Genomic DNA, 18,476 nt, shown 5'->3' with positions numbered 1-18,476 from the left:
TATTAAATTTAGATTTGATTATTATAAATCTATTTGTCTAAATATTGTTGTTGGCTTTAATTGAAAAGTGAATTGACTATGTGAATAGTTCTATGTGATGATACTTGTTCTACGGATTAATATGGATTATACTGATTATGCGTCCTCCTTCTTTCTCTGATTCCGAGGACGGAATCCCTATAAGGAGGGTAGATTGTAATAACCCGGATTTTTAAAATATTTTTATTAATATTATAAATGATTTTCTTAAAAAGAAAGGAATAAGATTTAATATTTTATTCCAGTTTAATGAGTTTTCAAGGTTTTATATTTAAACCCCGGGTTATGGTGTTATTGATAAATGATTATATTTTTAAAACTGATTTTCATATATTGTTTCGAAAATTCTAGATGAGTATTATGGGAATATATGTGTTATGTGATTAAGTGGTATTGCTCGTTTAATAATTTATGGTGATTTATGATTATATTGTGATTATTATATAATTTTTGTGAATTTTATATTATCTGGTTTATTGCGTTAACTGCTCATATGTGTTCGTATTTGAGAGATTTCAATTTCTATAGGCTCAGGAGAAAATATAGTTTATTTGGATATTTTCATATCGATTTATGGAATGTTAGATGATTTTATAATCGATTTACAGATTTAATTGTGTATATTTATATTTATTTATTAATTATTTGACTTCCGTAAAACCGTCCACTCGTAACGGTGTAGCACATTTTCTTCCCGGAAGTTTCGAGAAAACTCACCTTTAGCCTAATTTGAATATTCCGGACATTTTTCGTGTTTTGACTTTTTCGATCCGGAGTACGGTTTTCCCTGGAGTCGGTCCGGCGGAGTTTTTCGGGTACTAAAATTATCGATAATTATCCAGTTTGTCTCGATAAACGTGAAACGAGATATTTTCGTCATCCTTATCATGTAATAATTGCAGTGGGACCCGCAGACCAATAATTGAGTTAAAAAGCCCCGTTTTGATGATTATCTTGAAAACCAGTACCGATTGGACCCCGCTTTATTAATATAAAGCTAGTAAATACGTATTTTCATGTCATATACGATCCAAAGGGGTACCAATTAGTTGTAAATATAAATATACCTTTCTAGAGCTTATTTTCACCCGTAAAATCATTTCACCAGTTTCTCTGCACGAATACCGAGAGAAACCGAGCTGCGTTCTTCGTGTTCTTCATAATCAAACGTGGATTTGAAGGCGTTATTGGAGTCAGAATCAAGCGTGCGAATAGTCAAATCGAAGATATCGAAGAGTAGAATCTATATCTGCAATCAAAAACAACCTGAGATTCACAGGTAGGGAGGAATTGGGGTTTTAAAATTCGAATTATTATGATTTAAATAGTGAATCTTTGCAAACGTGTTTGTTTGATTGTTTTGATGATTCCATGTTGTAGAGCATGTTTTTCTCGTCGTTTTGGTATATCATATGTCAATTTTTGAGTTCAATAACACCTCGAAAAGTCAGTTTAATCTTTGAAATTGAGTGTTCTTGGTGTTCTTGCGTTTTTCGCCGGAAAATATGGATTTTTGGCCGGAGATTGCGTTCTGTTAATTCTGGGTATGCATGGCTTATACCATTAGAAAGAGTGTGAAGAGAGGAACTTGTGGGTATGTTCAAAAGTTATGTGGGATTCCCGGAAAGGGGTCACCGGAGTTTGAAAGAAACTCGCCGGCGGCGAGGTTTCCAAGCTTTTTCCGGCCACCTCGTTGCTTGTTTCTTGAAACTGAAAGCGTGGTGGAGTTGTGGGGAGATAAGGGAAGAGATCTGGAGAGTTTGGAGGGTTTCTGGTCAGTGGTGGCGTTGTCCGACGAGCTCCAAGGCGGCAGCCATGGCTGCCGGCGGCGATTGGGGGAGATGGTGGTGAAATTTCAATTTCACCACCCATCTACTGCAGTATTACAAATCCACCCCCAAAGTTTCTGGTTTTGCAAATCAAACCCTGCTAGAAGTTTCCAAAACTAGCAGATTAAACCCTTTATTTTTAAGTCTTTTAAAAATTGTTTTTATACTTATTTTCTTTAATTTCAAAAATAGTTTTTAATTATTTCTTTATTTAAAAATAAATCTAATTTGATTTATTAATTAATTTTAATTAGTAATTAATTATTTTAATTGGTCAATTAATTTAAATATTAATTGATTAATTATTTTAATTAATTATTAATTGATCTTAATTGATTAATTAATTGGATTTAATTATTTTTTTTGATTTAAAAATTCCGAAAAATAGTTTCGAGCTTTGAAATATTTTTCTAAATTATTTTCAAGGCTCGATAATTGTTTATGAATGATTTCAAGTCCAATTTCAAGTATTTGGGACTTGATTAATTATCCGAAAATTGATTCTTTTATCGATTTTCATTCCGAAAAATGTTTAAAAATTCCAGAAAATTCTCGAAAAATCATTTTAAACCCAGGAATTGATTTGACATCAATTGGGATGGGAGACTTAATGTGTAATGTGTTGTCTGCTATCGGTGTAGGGTATTATATGTTGAGAGCGGAGTCAGAAAACGGTTTTGACCATAACTTTTGATCCGTAAGTCGGAATCGAGTGAAACGAAAGAGAGATGAAAGCTTATAAAGTCTATTTTAATATGACATAATAATATGATGGAGTCGAGAATGTGAATAATTGTTGTTAAATGTGCAGAATGTGATTATATGTTATTTGATTGCTATTAATCGATGATTACGTGATATATATGTTTATGCTCGATATTATATACATGATAAATGACTTATATGACATAGTGTCATGATTGATTAGTATTGGATAAGGACATATGGATTATAGGAATTGGAATTGGTTGATTGGTTGTTGATTGAGAATAGGTTGACAGGTGGATAGTCGTATAAAGAGACGAAACGCTGTCAAATTATCGATAGGATTTGTATGATAATTGATTTGTGATATGTTAGGTGGAATATGACTTGACTATATGATAGAGTCAAAGCATGATTACGTGTTAAGTGATATGTGATAAGTTTAAAAGGGTTATATAAGTGGGTATCGATATACGCGATATGTATATGCGATATATTGTTTAGTGACTATAGTATTATCTTATTCTCGTTAAGGATTTGGACGAGACGTGGATGACCGAAGACGTTCAGAAGGACAAGTGGTATTGCAAAGCGAATAAGGGATGAATCGAGTAAGCGAAACGATGTGGCGAATAGAGTACGGCTAGAGATGGTCTAGAAATTATGAGATGCATAGATTGTGAAAGTGGAAAGATGAGATAGAGATGTGAGACTGGAGTCAGATTTAAGGCAAGTATCCTAAACCCTTCTCTTGGATATATTGCAAATATTCTGATCCATTCCTTTGGTATCTGTTGCAAGAATTCGTACCTTTCCTTTCTATATTTAAAAGTGCATATGTTCGGATCTATTCTTTCTATTCTTCAAGTTTCTAAAGAATTTCCGTTTTATTAATTAATTCGAAGTTCAGATTGTCATTGAAGCATGTGTTGCTCAGTGATAGTTAGAGCTTTGAATGAATTGGGATCTTCTTGATTATTCAACCCGCCATTGTCATGCTGGTTTAGCAGGCTAAATTCAGTTGCTTAGCCGATAATGGAGGATACTGAATAGTTGAGGATTTCCTGAACTATGATTTATGAAAGGATGGACTGTGACTTATGAAAAGTTTATTATCAAAGTTTGATTTGGAATTATTCAGTTGTTGATGATGATTATGATTATGTTCTGTTAATTTACATTGGCTTCTTTAATTGAATTAGAGAATTGGATTATTGTTTTTATATAAACCTGTGGACCAGATTCGTGGTCATGTTAGGCCAATGAGTGCCTTGGATCCAGTGATAGAGCATGGCGGGGCCTGCTCGGGGTTAGTGCGGAACTGATCAGCTGCCTAACCTTGGTTTTAATTAAAATGTGATAGTCCAATTCAATAATTCTTTTGGAAAGATTGAATTCCTCAGTGTTCAATTGCTACAAGGTATTGTGATTTTCTTATACAAGACCTAAACTCGTGAACTCAGGTTGAATCCTTTTATATCTTGAACTCGTGAACTTCTGTTATATCATTTCAGAATTACCAGTGTTTATTATTACTTGCTGAGCATTGTTGCTCACTCTTGCTATTCCTTTCTAACCATTACAGAAAGGCTTAAAGATGAGTGGCTAGACTGTGATGGTGAATAAGGCTAATGCTAGGCGAGGAGACAGAGTTGAGGATTCAGTGGTCAAGAAGTGTCCAGGAAGATTGATAAGGTTGATGCTAGCTCGAGTTGTGCTATTGAGATTCAGATGTAAGTCATAGCTGGAATAGTTGACAGTGATTCTTCTTATCGAAGATGATCTGATTTGGTAAGAGATGTTGGGTAATAATAGTGGTTGATTCTAATTTCAATACTGTAACCTGGAAGCGATCCTGTTGTCTTGGGGGTGAAGATGTTCTCTTTCAAATCTTTCATTTAACGTCTTTCAGATCTTTTATTATGGCTTTCAAGTTTGAATTTCAAGTTTTAAATCCTTTGACTTTTATTATTATTTCAAAAAAAAAAAAATATAAAAAAAAAATACAGGATTTCAAAAGTGTTTAAAAATGGGTTTTGTGTGGTGACGTCAGAATCCAGGCCCCCGGATTCTCGGACTGTCACAGTTGGTATCAGAGCAACAGGTTATAAGTATTTGAAATTAGAATATAGATCATAGTTATAGGTTCTCTAGAGAAGAATGTTGGGTGACCTCGTATAGAGGTATTGTGGAACTATTTAGAAATAGTCTAGAGATGTGATGGAGGTATAGAATCTGGTTAGACGATCAAGTTGAGTGTATAGGTTTAGAGAGATTTTGATTCCTAAGTGTGACATATGATTTCTAGTATGTTGACTAATTGAGATGATGAATTGTGAGAAAGGTCAAGATTAGACCTAGATAGAAGAGTTTGATAATGAGTGATTGAGTTGAGAATGTTAAAAATGCAGAGTTCAGAGTATTCTGACTATGCTGCATCGTTGAAAATGGTCTATTGTATTGATTTGAGAATGATAAAGATGCATGGTTCATAGTATGTTGACCATGTCAGATATTTGGAAGAGGTATATGGTGTTAGTGAGATATGAAGAGTTAGTGTAAGATATGAGTTGTACTGAATTAGAAGGAGAGATTTGTAGATAGAAGTTGATAGATGAGAAGTGCATGATAGAGAGTAAGTGAAGTTGAGTCAGGTTATTAGAAGCGATATTTGCGAGTAAGTTAGAATGTTAATTCTCGACGACGACGTTTTAAGTTAAGCGAGACAAGGTGGGCCCATAACCCACAGGGCGACGATTCAGAAAATCGAAGATATGCTAGGTGTTGTGTTATGGACTTCAAAGGCAACTGGATGAAGCATGAGAACGTGAACTACTTGGGCCAGACTTATTACGAACTATAACGTCTACGATGACATCTTACGAGGCTATTACGAGTCAACATCGATCGATTATCGAGAACGTTGAAAAGAAGATATATATCGAACAATGATTTATTGAAGTAGAGTCGGAATCTGAGAAGACCTTGGCAATACCTCTCTTCAACTAAAGATTCTTTTGATTGTTTTCTCATCAGTGAGATATTATCATGATATCTTTTCTACAAAAGTTTTGATAAATGAGATCTTCAATTTCTCAAATTCTAAGATGACATTGATACTGATTATTGGTATGAGTTGGAAAGCAAAGATGTGGGATGAAGGTTTGTTGTGAAGAGATAGTGATGTTCCTTGATATTGTTTGACATTTCTTGACATTCCTTGATATCCCTTGATGTTCTTTGATATTCTCGAGATTCTTTGACATTCGTTGATATTCCTTGACATTTTTTCAATTTGATTGGGATGAACAACCCTATTTATAGGGGACACAAGGTATACCTGTCTGTGTGATAGGAGTTGGATGGGACGCCATCACTTGTGTGTGTTGTGATTACAAGAAGGTTAACAACCTTTAGTAGTGTCTAATATGGACACGCAACATTAAGTTCAATTGATCGTATTGATCTCCCAGTCACTCTTGTATTCCAATATGACCTATTTTGAAAACATCTTGTTCCTCCAAATTTCTCAAAGATTGATTCTTGGGAAATGAATTCTGCAGTTGCGAAAGCCTGATTTTTTATTTCTTTAAAGTTAAAGGTATGCCAAGGCCGATTCAAGATGAATGATGATACGTTATTACAAAGCATATAGTGGAATCTTATAAGTGATACGTTTGAGTTCTCTTTGCGGATTCCGAGGGCGGAATCCTTATAAGGGGGGTAGAATGTAATATCCCGTATTATTAAATTTAGATTTGATTATTATAAATCTATTTGTCTAAATATTGTTGTTGGCTTTAATTGAAAAGTGAATTGACTATGTGAATAGTTCTATGTGATGATACTTGTTCTACGGATTAATATGGATTATACTGATTATGCGTCCTCCTTCTTTCTCTGATTCCGAGGACGGAATCCCTATAAGGAGGGTAGATTGTAATAACCCGGATTTTTAAAATATTTTTATTAATATTATAAATGATTTTCTTAAAAAGAAAGGAATAAGATTTAATATTTTATTCCAGTTTAATGAGTTTTCAAGGTTTTATATTTAAACCCCGGGTTATGGTGTTATTGATAAATGATTATATTTTTAAAACTGATTTTCATATATTGTTTCGAAAATTCTAGATGAGTATTATGGGAATATATGTGTTATGTGATTAAGTGGTATTGCTCGTTTAATAATTTATGGTGATTTATGATTATATTGTGATTATTATATAATTTTTGTGAATTTTATATTATCTGGTTTATTGCGTTAACTGCTCATATGTGTTCGTATTTGAGAGATTTCAATTTCTATAGGCTCAGGAGAAAATATAGTTTATTTGGATATTTTCATATCGATTTATGGAATGTTAGATGATTTTATAATCGATTTACAGATTTAATTGTGTATATTTATATTTATTTATTAATTATTTGACTTCCGTAAAACCGTCCACTCGTAACGGTGTAGCACATTTTCTTCCCGGAAGTTTCGAGAAAACTCACCTTTAGCCTAATTTGAATATTCCGGACATTTTTCGTGTTTTGACTTTTTCGATCCGGAGTACGGTTTTCCCTGGAGTCGGTCCGGCGGAGTTTTTCGGGTACTAAAATTATCGATAATTATCCAGTTTGTCTCGATAAACGTGAAACGAGATATTTTCGTCATCCTTATCATGTAATAATTGCAGTGGGACCCGCAGACCAATAATTGAGTTAAAAAGCCCCGTTTTGATGATTATCTTGAAAACCAGTACCGATTGGACCCCGCTTTATTAATATAAAGCTAGTAAATACGTATTTTCATGTCATATACGATCCAAAGGGGTACCAATTAGTTGTAAATATAAATATACCTTTCTAGAGCTTATTTTTACCCGTAAAATCATTTCACCAGTTTCTCTGCACGAATACCGAGAGAAACCGAGCTGCGTTCTTCGTGTTCTTCATAATCAAACGTGGATTTGAAGGCGTTATTGGAGTCAGAATCAAGCGTGCGAATAGTCAAATCGAAGATATCGAAGAGTAGAATCTATATCTGCAATCAAAAACAACCTGAGATTCACAGGTAGGGAGGAATTGGGGTTTTAAAATTCGAATTATTATGATTTAAATAGTGAATCTTTGCAAACGTGTTTGTTTGATTGTTTTGATGATTCCATGTTGTAGAGCATGTTTTTCTCGTCGTTTTGGTATATCATATGTCAATTTTTGAGTTCAATAACACCTCGAAAAGTCAGTTTAATCTTTGAAATTGAGTGTTCTTGGTGTTCTTGCGTTTTTCGCCGGAAAATATGGATTTTTGGCCGGAGATTGCGTTCTGTTAATTCTGGGTATGCATGGCTTATACCATTAGAAAGAGTGTGAAGAGAGGAACTTGTGGGTATGTTCAAAAGTTATGTGGGATTCCCGGAAAGGGGTCACCGGAGTTTGAAAGAAACTCGCCGGCGGCGAGGTTTCCAAGCTTTTTCCGGCCACCTCGTTGCTTGTTTCTTGAAACTGAAAGCGTGGTGGAGTTGTGGGGAGATAAGGGAAGAGATCTGGAGAGTTTGGAGGGTTTCTGGTCAGTGGTGGCGTTGTCCGACGAGCTCCAAGGCGGCAGCCATGGCTGCCGGCGGCGATTGGGGGAGATGGTGGTGAAATTTCAATTTCACCACCCATCTACTGCAGTATTACAAATCCACCCCCAAAGTTTCTGGTTTTGCAAATCAAACCCTGCTAGAAGTTTCCAAAACTAGCAGATTAAACCCTTTATTTTTAAGTCTTTTAAAAATTGTTTTTATACTTATTTTCTTTAATTTCAAAAATAGTTTTTAATTATTTCTTTATTTAAAAATAAATCTAATTTGATTTATTAATTAATTTTAATTAGTAATTAATTATTTTAATTGGTCAATTAATTTAAATATTAATTGATTAATTATTTTAATTAATTATTAATTGATCTTAATTGATTAATTAATTGGATTTAATTATTTTTTTTGATTTAAAAATTCCGAAAAATAGTTTCGAGCTTTGAAATATTTTTCTAAATTATTTTCAAGGCTCGATAATTGTTTATGAATGATTTCAAGTCCAATTTCAAGTATTTGGGACTTGATTAATTATCCGAAAATTGATTCTTTTATCGATTTTCATTCCGAAAAATGTTTAAAAATTCCAGAAAATTCTCGAAAAATCATTTTAAACCCAGGAATTGATTTGACATCAATTGGGATGGGAGACTTAATGTGTAATGTGTTGTCTGCTATCGGTGTAAGGTATTATATGTTGAGAGCGGAGTCAGAAAACGGTTTTGACCATAACTTTTGATCCGTAAGTCGGAATCGAGTGAAACGAAAGAGAGATGAAAGCTTATAAAGTCTATTTTAATATGACATAATAATATGATGGAGTCGAGAATGTGAATAATTGTTGTTAAATGTGCAGAATGTGATTATATGTTATTTGATTGCTATTAATCGATGATTACGTGATATATATGTTTATGCTCGATATTATATACATGATAAATGACTTATATGACATAGTGTCATGATTGATTAGTATTGGATAAGGACATATGGATTATAGGAATTGGAATTGGTTGATTGGTTGTTGATTGAGAATAGGTTGACAGGTGGATAGTCGTATAAAGAGACGAAACGCTGTCAAATTATCGATAGGATTTGTATGATAATTGATTTGTGATATGTTAGGTGGAATATGACTTGACTATATGATAGAGTCAAAGCATGATTACGTGTTAAGTGATATGTGATAAGTTTAAAAGGGTTATATAAGTGGGTATCGATATACGCGATATGTATATGCGATATATTGTTTAGTGACTATAGTATTATCTTATTCTCGTTAAGGATTTGGACGAGACGTGGATGACCGAAGACGTTCAGAAGGACAAGTGGTATTGCAAAGCGAATAAGGGATGAATCGAGTAAGCGAAACGATGTGGCGAATAGAGTACGGCTAGAGATGGTCTAGAAATTATGAGATGCATAGATTGTGAAAGTGGAAAGATGAGATAGAGATGTGAGACTGGAGTCAGATTTAAGGCAAGTATCCTAAACCCTTCTCTTGGATATATTGCAAATATTCTGATCCATTCCTTTGGTATCTGTTGCAAGAATTCGTACCTTTCCTTTCTATATTTAAAAGTGCATATGTTCGGATCTATTCTTTCTATTCTTCAAGTTTCTAAAGAATTTCCGTTTTATTAATTAATTCGAAGTTCAGATTGTCATTGAAGCATGTGTTGCTCAGTGATAGTTAGAGCTTTGAATGAATTGGGATCTTCTTGATTATTCAACCCGCCATTGTCATGCTGGTTTAGCAGGCTAAATTCAGTTGCTTAGCCGATAATGGAGGATACTGAATAGTTGAGGATTTCCTGAACTATGATTTATGAAAGGATGGACTGTGACTTATGAAAAGTTTATTATCAAAGTTTGATTTGGAATTATTCAGTTGTTGATGATGATTATGATTATGTTCTGTTAATTTACATTGGCTTCTTTAATTGAATTAGAGAATTGGATTATTGTTTTTATATAAACCTGTGGACCAGATTCGTGGTCATGTTAGGCCAATGAGTGCCTTGGATCCAGTGATAGAGCATGGCGGGGCCTGCTCGGGGTTAGTGCGGAACTGATCAGCTGCCTAACCTTGGTTTTAATTAAAATGTGATAGTCCAATTCAATAATTCTTTTGGAAAGATTGAATTCCTCAGTGTTCAATTGCTACAAGGTATTGTGATTTTCTTATACAAGACCTAAACTCGTGAACTCAGGTTGAATCCTTTTATATCTTGAACTCGTGAACTTCTGTTATATCATTTCAGAATTACCAGTGTTTATTATTACTTGCTGAGCATTGTTGCTCACTCTTGCTATTCCTTTCTAACCATTACAGAAAGGCTTAAAGATGAGTGGCTAGACTGTGATGGTGAATAAGGCTAATGCTAGGCGAGGAGACAGAGTTGAGGATTCAGTGGTCAAGAAGTGTCCAGGAAGATTGATAAGGTTGATGCTAGCTCGAGTTGTGCTATTGAGATTCAGATGTAAGTCATAGCTGGAATAGTTGACAGTGATTCTTCTTATCGAAGATGATCTGATTTGGTAAGAGATGTTGGGTAATAATAGTGGTTGATTCTAATTTCAATACTGTAACCTGGAAGCGATCCTGTTGTCTTGGGGGTGAAGATGTTCTCTTTCAAATCTTTCATTTAACGTCTTTCAGATCTTTTATTATGGCTTTCAAGTTTGAATTTCAAGTTTTAAATCCTTTGACTTTTATTATTATTTCAAAAAAAAAAAATATAAAAAAAAAATACAGGATTTCAAAAGTGTTTAAAAATGGGTTTTGTGTGGTGACGTCAGAATCCAGGCCCCCGGATTCTCGGACTGTCACACAAGGTGTTTCCAACTTCAATCGAGTCAGTAATGAAGCTACAAGTTGTTTCTAGGCTCAAACGAGTCAAGAATGAAACTAAAAGTTGTTTCCAACTTCAAGAAAACTAAAATGAAGCTAAAGTTCTTTTCAACTTCAAACGAGTCTATAATGAAGCTACAAGTTGTTTCCAACTTCAATCGAGTCAATAATGAACCTACAAGTGTTTTCCGACTCAAACGAGTCAAGAATGAAAGTAAAAGTTGTTTCCAACTTCAAACAATCGAAAATGAAGTTAAAGTTCTTTTCAACTCCAAACGAGTCTATAATAAAGCTACAAGTTGTTTTCAACTTCAAACGAGTCTATAATGGAGTTACAAGTTGTTTCCAACTTCAATCGAGTCCATAATGAAACTACAAGTTGTATCCGGGCTCAAATGGGTCACGCATGAAACTAAATGTTTTTTCCAACTTCGAACAACCAAAAATGGAGCTACAAGTTGTTTTAAACTTCAAACGAGTCTGGAATGAAGCTACAAGTTGTTTCCAACTTCAATCGAGTCAATAATGAAGCTACAAGTTGTTTCTAGGTTTAAACGAGTCAAGAATGAAACTAAAAGTTGTTTCCAACTTCAAAAAAGCGAAAATGAAGCTAAAGTTCTTTTCAACTTCAAAGGAGTCTATAATGAAGCTTCAAGTTGTTTCCAACTTCAATCGAGTTAATAATGAACCTACAAGTTGTTTTCGGGCTCAAACGAGTCAAAAATGAAACTAAAAGTAGTTTCCAACTTCCAACAACCGAAAATGAAGCTAAAGTTCTTTTCAACTTCAAACGAGTCTATAATGAAGCTACAAGTTGTTTCCAACTTCAATCGAATCAATAATGAAGCTACAAGTTGTTTTCAACTTTAAACGAGTCTGGAATGAAGCTACAAGTTGTTTCCGAATTCAATCGAGCAAATAATGAAGCTACAAGTTGTTTACGGGCTCGGACGAGTCAGAAATGAAACTTCAAGTTCATTCAATTTCAAATTACAAAAAATGAAGCTACAAGTTGTTTTCAACTTCAAACGAGTTTGGAATGAAGCTGCAAGGTGTTTCAAACTTCAATCGAGTCAATAATGAAACTAAAAGTTGTTTCCGGGCTCAAACAAGTAGAGAATGAAACTAAAAGTTGTTTCCAACTTTGAGCAACCAAAAATGAAGCTACAAGTTGTTTTCAACTTCACACGAGTCTGGAATGAAGCTACAGGTTATTTCCGACTTCAATCGAGTCAATAATGAAGCTACAATTTGTTTCTGGGCTCAAATGAGTCAAAAGTGAAATTTCAAGTTCATTCAATTTCAAACAAGCTACAAGTTGATTCCGGGCTCAAACGAGTTAAGAATGAAATTAAAAGTTGTTTCCAAATTTGAACAACCAAAAATGAAGCTACAAGTTGTTTTCAACATCAAACGAGTCTGGAATGAAGCTACAAGTTGTTTCCGACTTCAATCGAGTCATTAATGAAGCTACAAGGTGTTTCCGGGCTCAAATAAGTCAAGAATTAAACTAAAAGTTGTTACCAACTTCAAACATCCGTAAATGAAGCTAAAGTTCTTTTCAACTTCAAACGAGTCTATAATGAAGCTACAAGTTGTTTCCGGGCTCAAACAAGTCAAAAATGAAACTTTAAGTTCATTCAATTTCAAACAACAAAAAATGAAGCTACAACTTGTTTTCAACTTGAAACGAGTCTGGAATGAAGCTACAACGTGTTTCCAACTTCTTTTTTTGTGCTAAAATTTTGTTGCATTAATAAAAAAGTGGGGGTACAAATAGATGAAAGGAGTGATGCACATGCCGCAACCACTCAACAAAAGAGGTACAAACTAAAGCTAGGATGCAAAAGTATATCCTAAAAGTCTAGTCAACTACCAACTACCAACTAGTCAACATTAATCAAGCTTACAACCTTAATCAACATTAATCAACATTAATCCAGTCGAGAATGGAAGGAGTAGTCATGATTTCCGTGGCAAACCAAGTTGATGACATGAGACGACATTTAATAAGTTGCAAACATTCTTTTGCAATCCGTGAAGGCCTGGAGTATTCTTCTTTGAATATTCGGTTGTTCCGCTCCTTCCAAATAGAATAAATTACAATTTGGAATGCTAAAATGACAATGCAGTCACGGATATGTTGTACACGAAGACCAGTATGCCAAGTACACCAACTCATCCAAATAGTGGGAGGCATAGAACTTCTATTTGCAAAAACCATTTTAATAATGAGTTGAGTAAAGGAGCATTCAAGAAAAAGATGAGTGTTTGTTTCACGCCCATTAATGCAAAACGGACAAGCGTCGGAATCAGTATATCCATACTTCTTTAATTTATCAGCCGTGTTGATTCTATTACGCATCAGGAGCCAATGATGAAAAGAAAATCTGGGCACCCGCATTTTATGCCACACAGACTTCGCCCAAGGGACAATATGTACTCGATCTCGAATTGAGTCCCAAAGGTTGTAGACACTAATTTTCCTAGCACAGATATTGTCCCAATGAATGTTGTCCTGGAGAGCCAAGTTGAAACTGGTATTAAGATTAAATTGTTGCTTCCAAACCAAAACATCATGATAATTTGATTGAGGCAAAGTCCATCCATCCTGAGATAAAATATCCGCAACCATCGTTGATTTGCCCAGACCAGATTGACTGATGATATGGTGATCAGCAGAGGAGAAAATGGGTTGACTACAGTACCAAGGATCAAACCACAGAGATACATTCTGACCGTTACAAATGGAATAAGAGATGTGTTGTACAGCAGTGTCCCTAAGCATAAAGATCTTTCGAACAATCCATGAAGCAGATGATGGGCATCGCATAATCCAGAAGGACCCTTTGATTACTGTTCTTTTGACCCATAATGACCACAGAGAAGTCGATCTAGGATTAACCACTACAAGAACGTGCTTTAGAATTAAGGCTCGATTCCAATGTCTAAGATGTTTCCAACTTCAATCGAGTCAATAATGAAGCTACAAGTTGTTTCCGGGCTCAAACGAGTCAAGAATGAAACTAAAAGTTGTATCCAACTTTGAACAACCAAAAATGAAGCTAAAAGTTGTTTTCGACTTCAAACGAGTCTGTAACGAAGCTACAAGTTGTTTCCGACTTCAATCGAGTCAATAATGAACCTACAAGTTGTTTTCCGGCTCAAACGAGTCAAGAATGAAAGTAAAAGTTGTTTTCAACTTCAAACAACCAAAAATGAAGTTAAACTTCTTTTCAACTTCAAACGAGTCTATAATAAAGCTACAAGTTGTTTTCAACTTCAAACGAGTCTATAATGGAGTTACAAGTTGTTTCCAACTTCAATCGAGTCCATAATGAAACTACAAGTTGTTTCCGGGCTCAAATGGGTCACGAATGAAACTAAATGTTTTTTCCAACTTCGAACAACAAAAAATGGAGCTAAAAGTTGTTTTAAACTTCAAACAAGTCTGGAATGAAGCTACAAGTTGTTTCCAACTTCTTTCGAGTCAATAATGAAGCTACAAGTTGTTTCCGGGCTGAAACGAGTAAAGAATGAAACTAGAAATTCATTTCAAATTCAAACAACAAAAATGAAGCAACAAGTTGTTTTCAACGTCAAACGAGTCTGAAATGAAGCTACAAGTTGTTTCTGACTTCAATCGAGTCATTAATGAAGCTACATGTTGTATCCAGGCTCAAATAAGTCAAGAATGAAACTACAAATTCATTTCAAATTCAAACAACAAAAATGAAGCTACAAGTTGTTTTATACTTCAAACGAGTCTAGAATGAAGCTACAAGGTGTTTCCAACTTCAATCGAGTCAGTAATGAAGCTACAAGTTGTTTCTAGGCTCAAACGAGTCAAGAATTAAACTAAAAGTTGTTTCCAACTTCAAAAAAACTAAAATGAAGCTAAAGTTCTTTTCAACTTCAAACGAGTCTATAATGAAGCTACAAGTTGTTTCCAACTTCAATCGAGTCAATAATGAACCTACAAGTATTTTCTGACTCAAACGAGTCAAGAATGAAAGTAAAAGTTGTTTCCAACTTCAAACAACCGAAAATGAAGTTAAAGTTCTTTTCAACTCCAAACGAGTCTATAATAAAGCTACAAGTTGTTTTCAACTTCAAACGAGTCTATAATGGAGTTACAAGTTGTTTCCATCTTCAATCGAGTCCATAATGAAACTACAAGTTGTTTCCGGGCTCAAATGGGTCACGCATGAAACTAAATGTTTTTTCCAACTTCGAACAACCAAAAATGGAGCTACAAGTTGTTTTAAACTTCAAACGAGTCTGGAATGAAGCTACAAGTTGTTTCCAACTTCAATCGAGTCAATAATGAAGCTACAAGTTGTTTCTAGGTTTAAACGAGTCAAGAATGAAACTAAAAGTTGTTTCCAACTTCAAAAAAGCGAAAATGAAGCTAAAGTTCTTTTCAACTTCAAAGGAGTCTATAATGAAGCTTCAAGTTGTTTCCAACTTCAATCGAGTTAATAATGAACCTACAAGTTGTTTACGGGCTCAAACGAGTCAAAAATGAAACTAAAAGTAGTTTCCAACTTCCAACAACCGAAAATGAAGCTAAAGTTCTTTTCAACTTCAAACGAGTCTATAATGAAGCTACAAGTTGTTTCCAACTTCAATCGAATCAATAATGAAGCTACAAGTTGTTTTCAACTTTAAACGAGTCTGGAATGAAGCTACAAGTTGTTTCCGAATTCAATCGAGCAAATAATGAAGCTACAAGTTGTTTACGGGCTCGGACGAGTCAGAAATGAAACTTCAAGTTCATTCAATTTCAAATTACAAAAAATGAAGCTACAAGTTGTTTTCAACTTCAAACGAGTTTGGAATGAAGCTGCAAGGTGTTTCAAACTTCAATCGAGTCAATAATGAAACTAAAAGTTGTTTCCGGGCTCAAACAAGTAGAGAATGAAACTAAAAGTTGTTTCCAACTTTGAGAAACCAAAAATGAAGCTACAAGTTGTTTTCAACTTCACACGAGTCTGGAATGAAGCTACAGGTTATTTCCGACTTCAATCGAGTCAATAATGAAGCTACAACTTGTTTCTGGGCTCAAATGAGTCAAAAGTGAAATTTCAAGTTCATTCAATTTCAAACAAGCTACAAGTTGTTTCCGGGCTCAAACGAGTTAAGAATGAAACTAAAAGTTGTTTCCAAATTTGAACAACCAAAAATGAAGCTACAAGTTGTTTTCAACATCAAACGAGTCTGGAATGAAGCTACAAGTTGTTTCCGACTTCAATCGAGTCATTAATGAAGCTACAAGTTGTTTCCGGGCTCAAATAAGTCAAGAATTAAACTAAAAGTTGTTACCAACTTCAAACATCCGTAAATGAAGCTAAAGTTCTTTTCAACTTCAAACGAGTCTATAATGAAGCTACAAGTTGTTTCCGGGCTCAAACAAGTCAAAAATGAAACTTCAAGTTCATTCAATTTCAAACAACAAAAAATGAAGCTACAACTTGTTTTCAACTTGAAACGAGTCTGGAATGAAGCTACAACATGTTTCCAACTTCTTTTTTTTGTGCTAAAATTTTGTTGCATTAATAAAAAAGTGGGGGTACAAATAGATGAAAGGAGTGATGCACATGCCGCAACCACTCAACAAAAGAGGTACAAACTAAAGCTAGGATGCAAAAGTATATCCTAAAAGTCTAGTCAACTACCAACTACCAACTAGTCAACATTAATCAAGCTTACAACCTTAATCAACATTAATCAACATTAATCAACATTAATCCAGTCGAGAATGGAAGGAGTAGTCATGATTTCCGTGGCAAACCAAGTTGATGACATGAGACGACATTTAATAAGTTGCAAACATTCTTTTGCAATCCGTGAAGGCCTGGAGTATTCTTCTTTGAATATTCGGTTGTTCCGCTCCTTCCAAATAGAATAAATTACAATTTGGAATGCTAAAATGACAATGCAGTCACGGATATGTTGTACACGAAGACCAGTAAGCCAAGTACACCAACTCATCCAAATAGTGGGAGGCATAGAACTTCTATTTGCAAAAACCATTTTAATAATGAGTTGAGTAAAGGAGCATTCAAGAAAAAGATGAGTGTTTGTTTCACGCCCATTAATGCAAAACGGACAAGCGTCGGAATCAGTATATCCATACTTCTTTAATTTATCAGCCGTGTTGATTCTATTACGCATCAGGAGCCAATGATGAAAACAAAATCTGGGCACCCGCATTTTATGCCACACAGACTTCGCCCAAGGGACAATATGTACTCGATCTCGAATTGAGTCCCAAAGGTTGTAGACACTAATTTTCCTAGCACAGATATTGTCCCAATGAATGTTGTCCTGGAGAGCCAAGTTGAAACTGGTATTACGATTAAATTGTTGCTTCCAAACCAAAACATCATGATAATTTGATTGAGCCAAAGTCCATCCATCCTGAGATAAAATATCCGCAACCATCATTGATTTGCCCAGACCAGATTGACTGATGATATGGTGATCAGCAGAGGAGCAAATGGGTTGACTACAGTACCAAGGATCAAACCACAGAGATACATTCTGACCGTTACAAATGGAATAAGAGATGTGTTGTACAACAGTGTCCCTAAGCATAAAGATCTTTCGAACAATCCATGAAGCAGATGATGGGCATCGCATAATCCAGAAGGACCCTTTGATTACTGTTCTTTTGACCCATAATGACCACAGAGAAGTCGATCTAGGATTAACCACTACAAGAACGTGCTTTAGAATTAAGGCTCAATTCCAATGTCTAAGATGTTTCCAACTTCAATCGAGTCAATAATGAAGCTACAAGTTGTTTCCGGGCTCAAACGAGTCAAGAATGAAACTAAAAGTTGTATCCAACTTTGAACAACCAAAAATGAAGCTAAAAGTTGTTTTCAACTTCAAACGAGTCTGTAACGAAGCTACAAGTTGTTTCCGACTTCAATCGAGTCAATAATGAACCTACAAGTTGTTTTCCGGCTCAAACGAGTCAAGAATGAAAGTAAAAGTTGTTTTCAACTTCAAACAACCAAAAATGAAGTTAAACTTCTTTTCAACTTCAAACGAGTCTATAATAAAGCTACAAGTTGTTTTCAACTTCAAACGAGTCTATAATGGAGTTACAAGTTGTTTCCAACTTCAATCGAGTCCATAATAAAACTACAAGTTGTTTCCGGGCTCAAATGGGTCACGAATGAAACTAAATATTTTTTCCAACTTCGAACAACAAAAAATGGAGCTAAAAGTTGTTTTAAACTTCAATCAAGTCTGGAATGAAGCTACAAGTTGTTTCCAACTTCTTTCGAGTCAATAATGAAGCTACAAGTTGTTTCCGGGCTCAAACGAGTAAAGAATGAAACTAGAAATTCATTTCAAATTCAAACAACAAAAATGAAGCAACAAGTTGTTTTCTACTTCAAACGAGTTTGGAATGAAGCTACAAGGTGTTTCCAACTTCAATCGAGTCAATAATGACGCTACAAGTTG

General features: G+C 34.7%; 2 long non-coding RNA genes across 2 annotated transcripts; both read left to right on the top strand.

The window, feature by feature from the left end:
* The first annotated feature begins 521 nt into the window (after window positions 1–521).
* Window positions 522–4,500, top strand: LOC135151980 (uncharacterized). The gene is made up of 3 exons (XR_010290997.1): window positions 522–1,318; window positions 3,108–3,302; window positions 4,159–4,500. It is a non-coding gene; the product is annotated as an uncharacterized LOC135151980 (long non-coding RNA).
* Window positions 4,501–6,838: 2,338 nt separating this feature from the next.
* Window positions 6,839–10,817, top strand: LOC135151979 (uncharacterized). Its single transcript, XR_010290995.1, has 3 exons — window positions 6,839–7,635; window positions 9,425–9,619; window positions 10,476–10,817. It is a non-coding gene; the product is annotated as an uncharacterized LOC135151979 (long non-coding RNA).
* Window positions 10,818–18,476: the final 7,659 nt, after the last annotated feature.

Source organism: Daucus carota, chromosome 4, assembly GCF_001625215.2.
Source record: "Daucus carota subsp. sativus chromosome 4, DH1 v3.0, whole genome shotgun sequence".
Taxonomy (NCBI): Eukaryota; Viridiplantae; Streptophyta; class Magnoliopsida; order Apiales; family Apiaceae; genus Daucus; species Daucus carota.
Note: the sequence above shows the minus strand (reverse complement) of the source record. Positions and strands in the feature narration are given on the sequence as shown.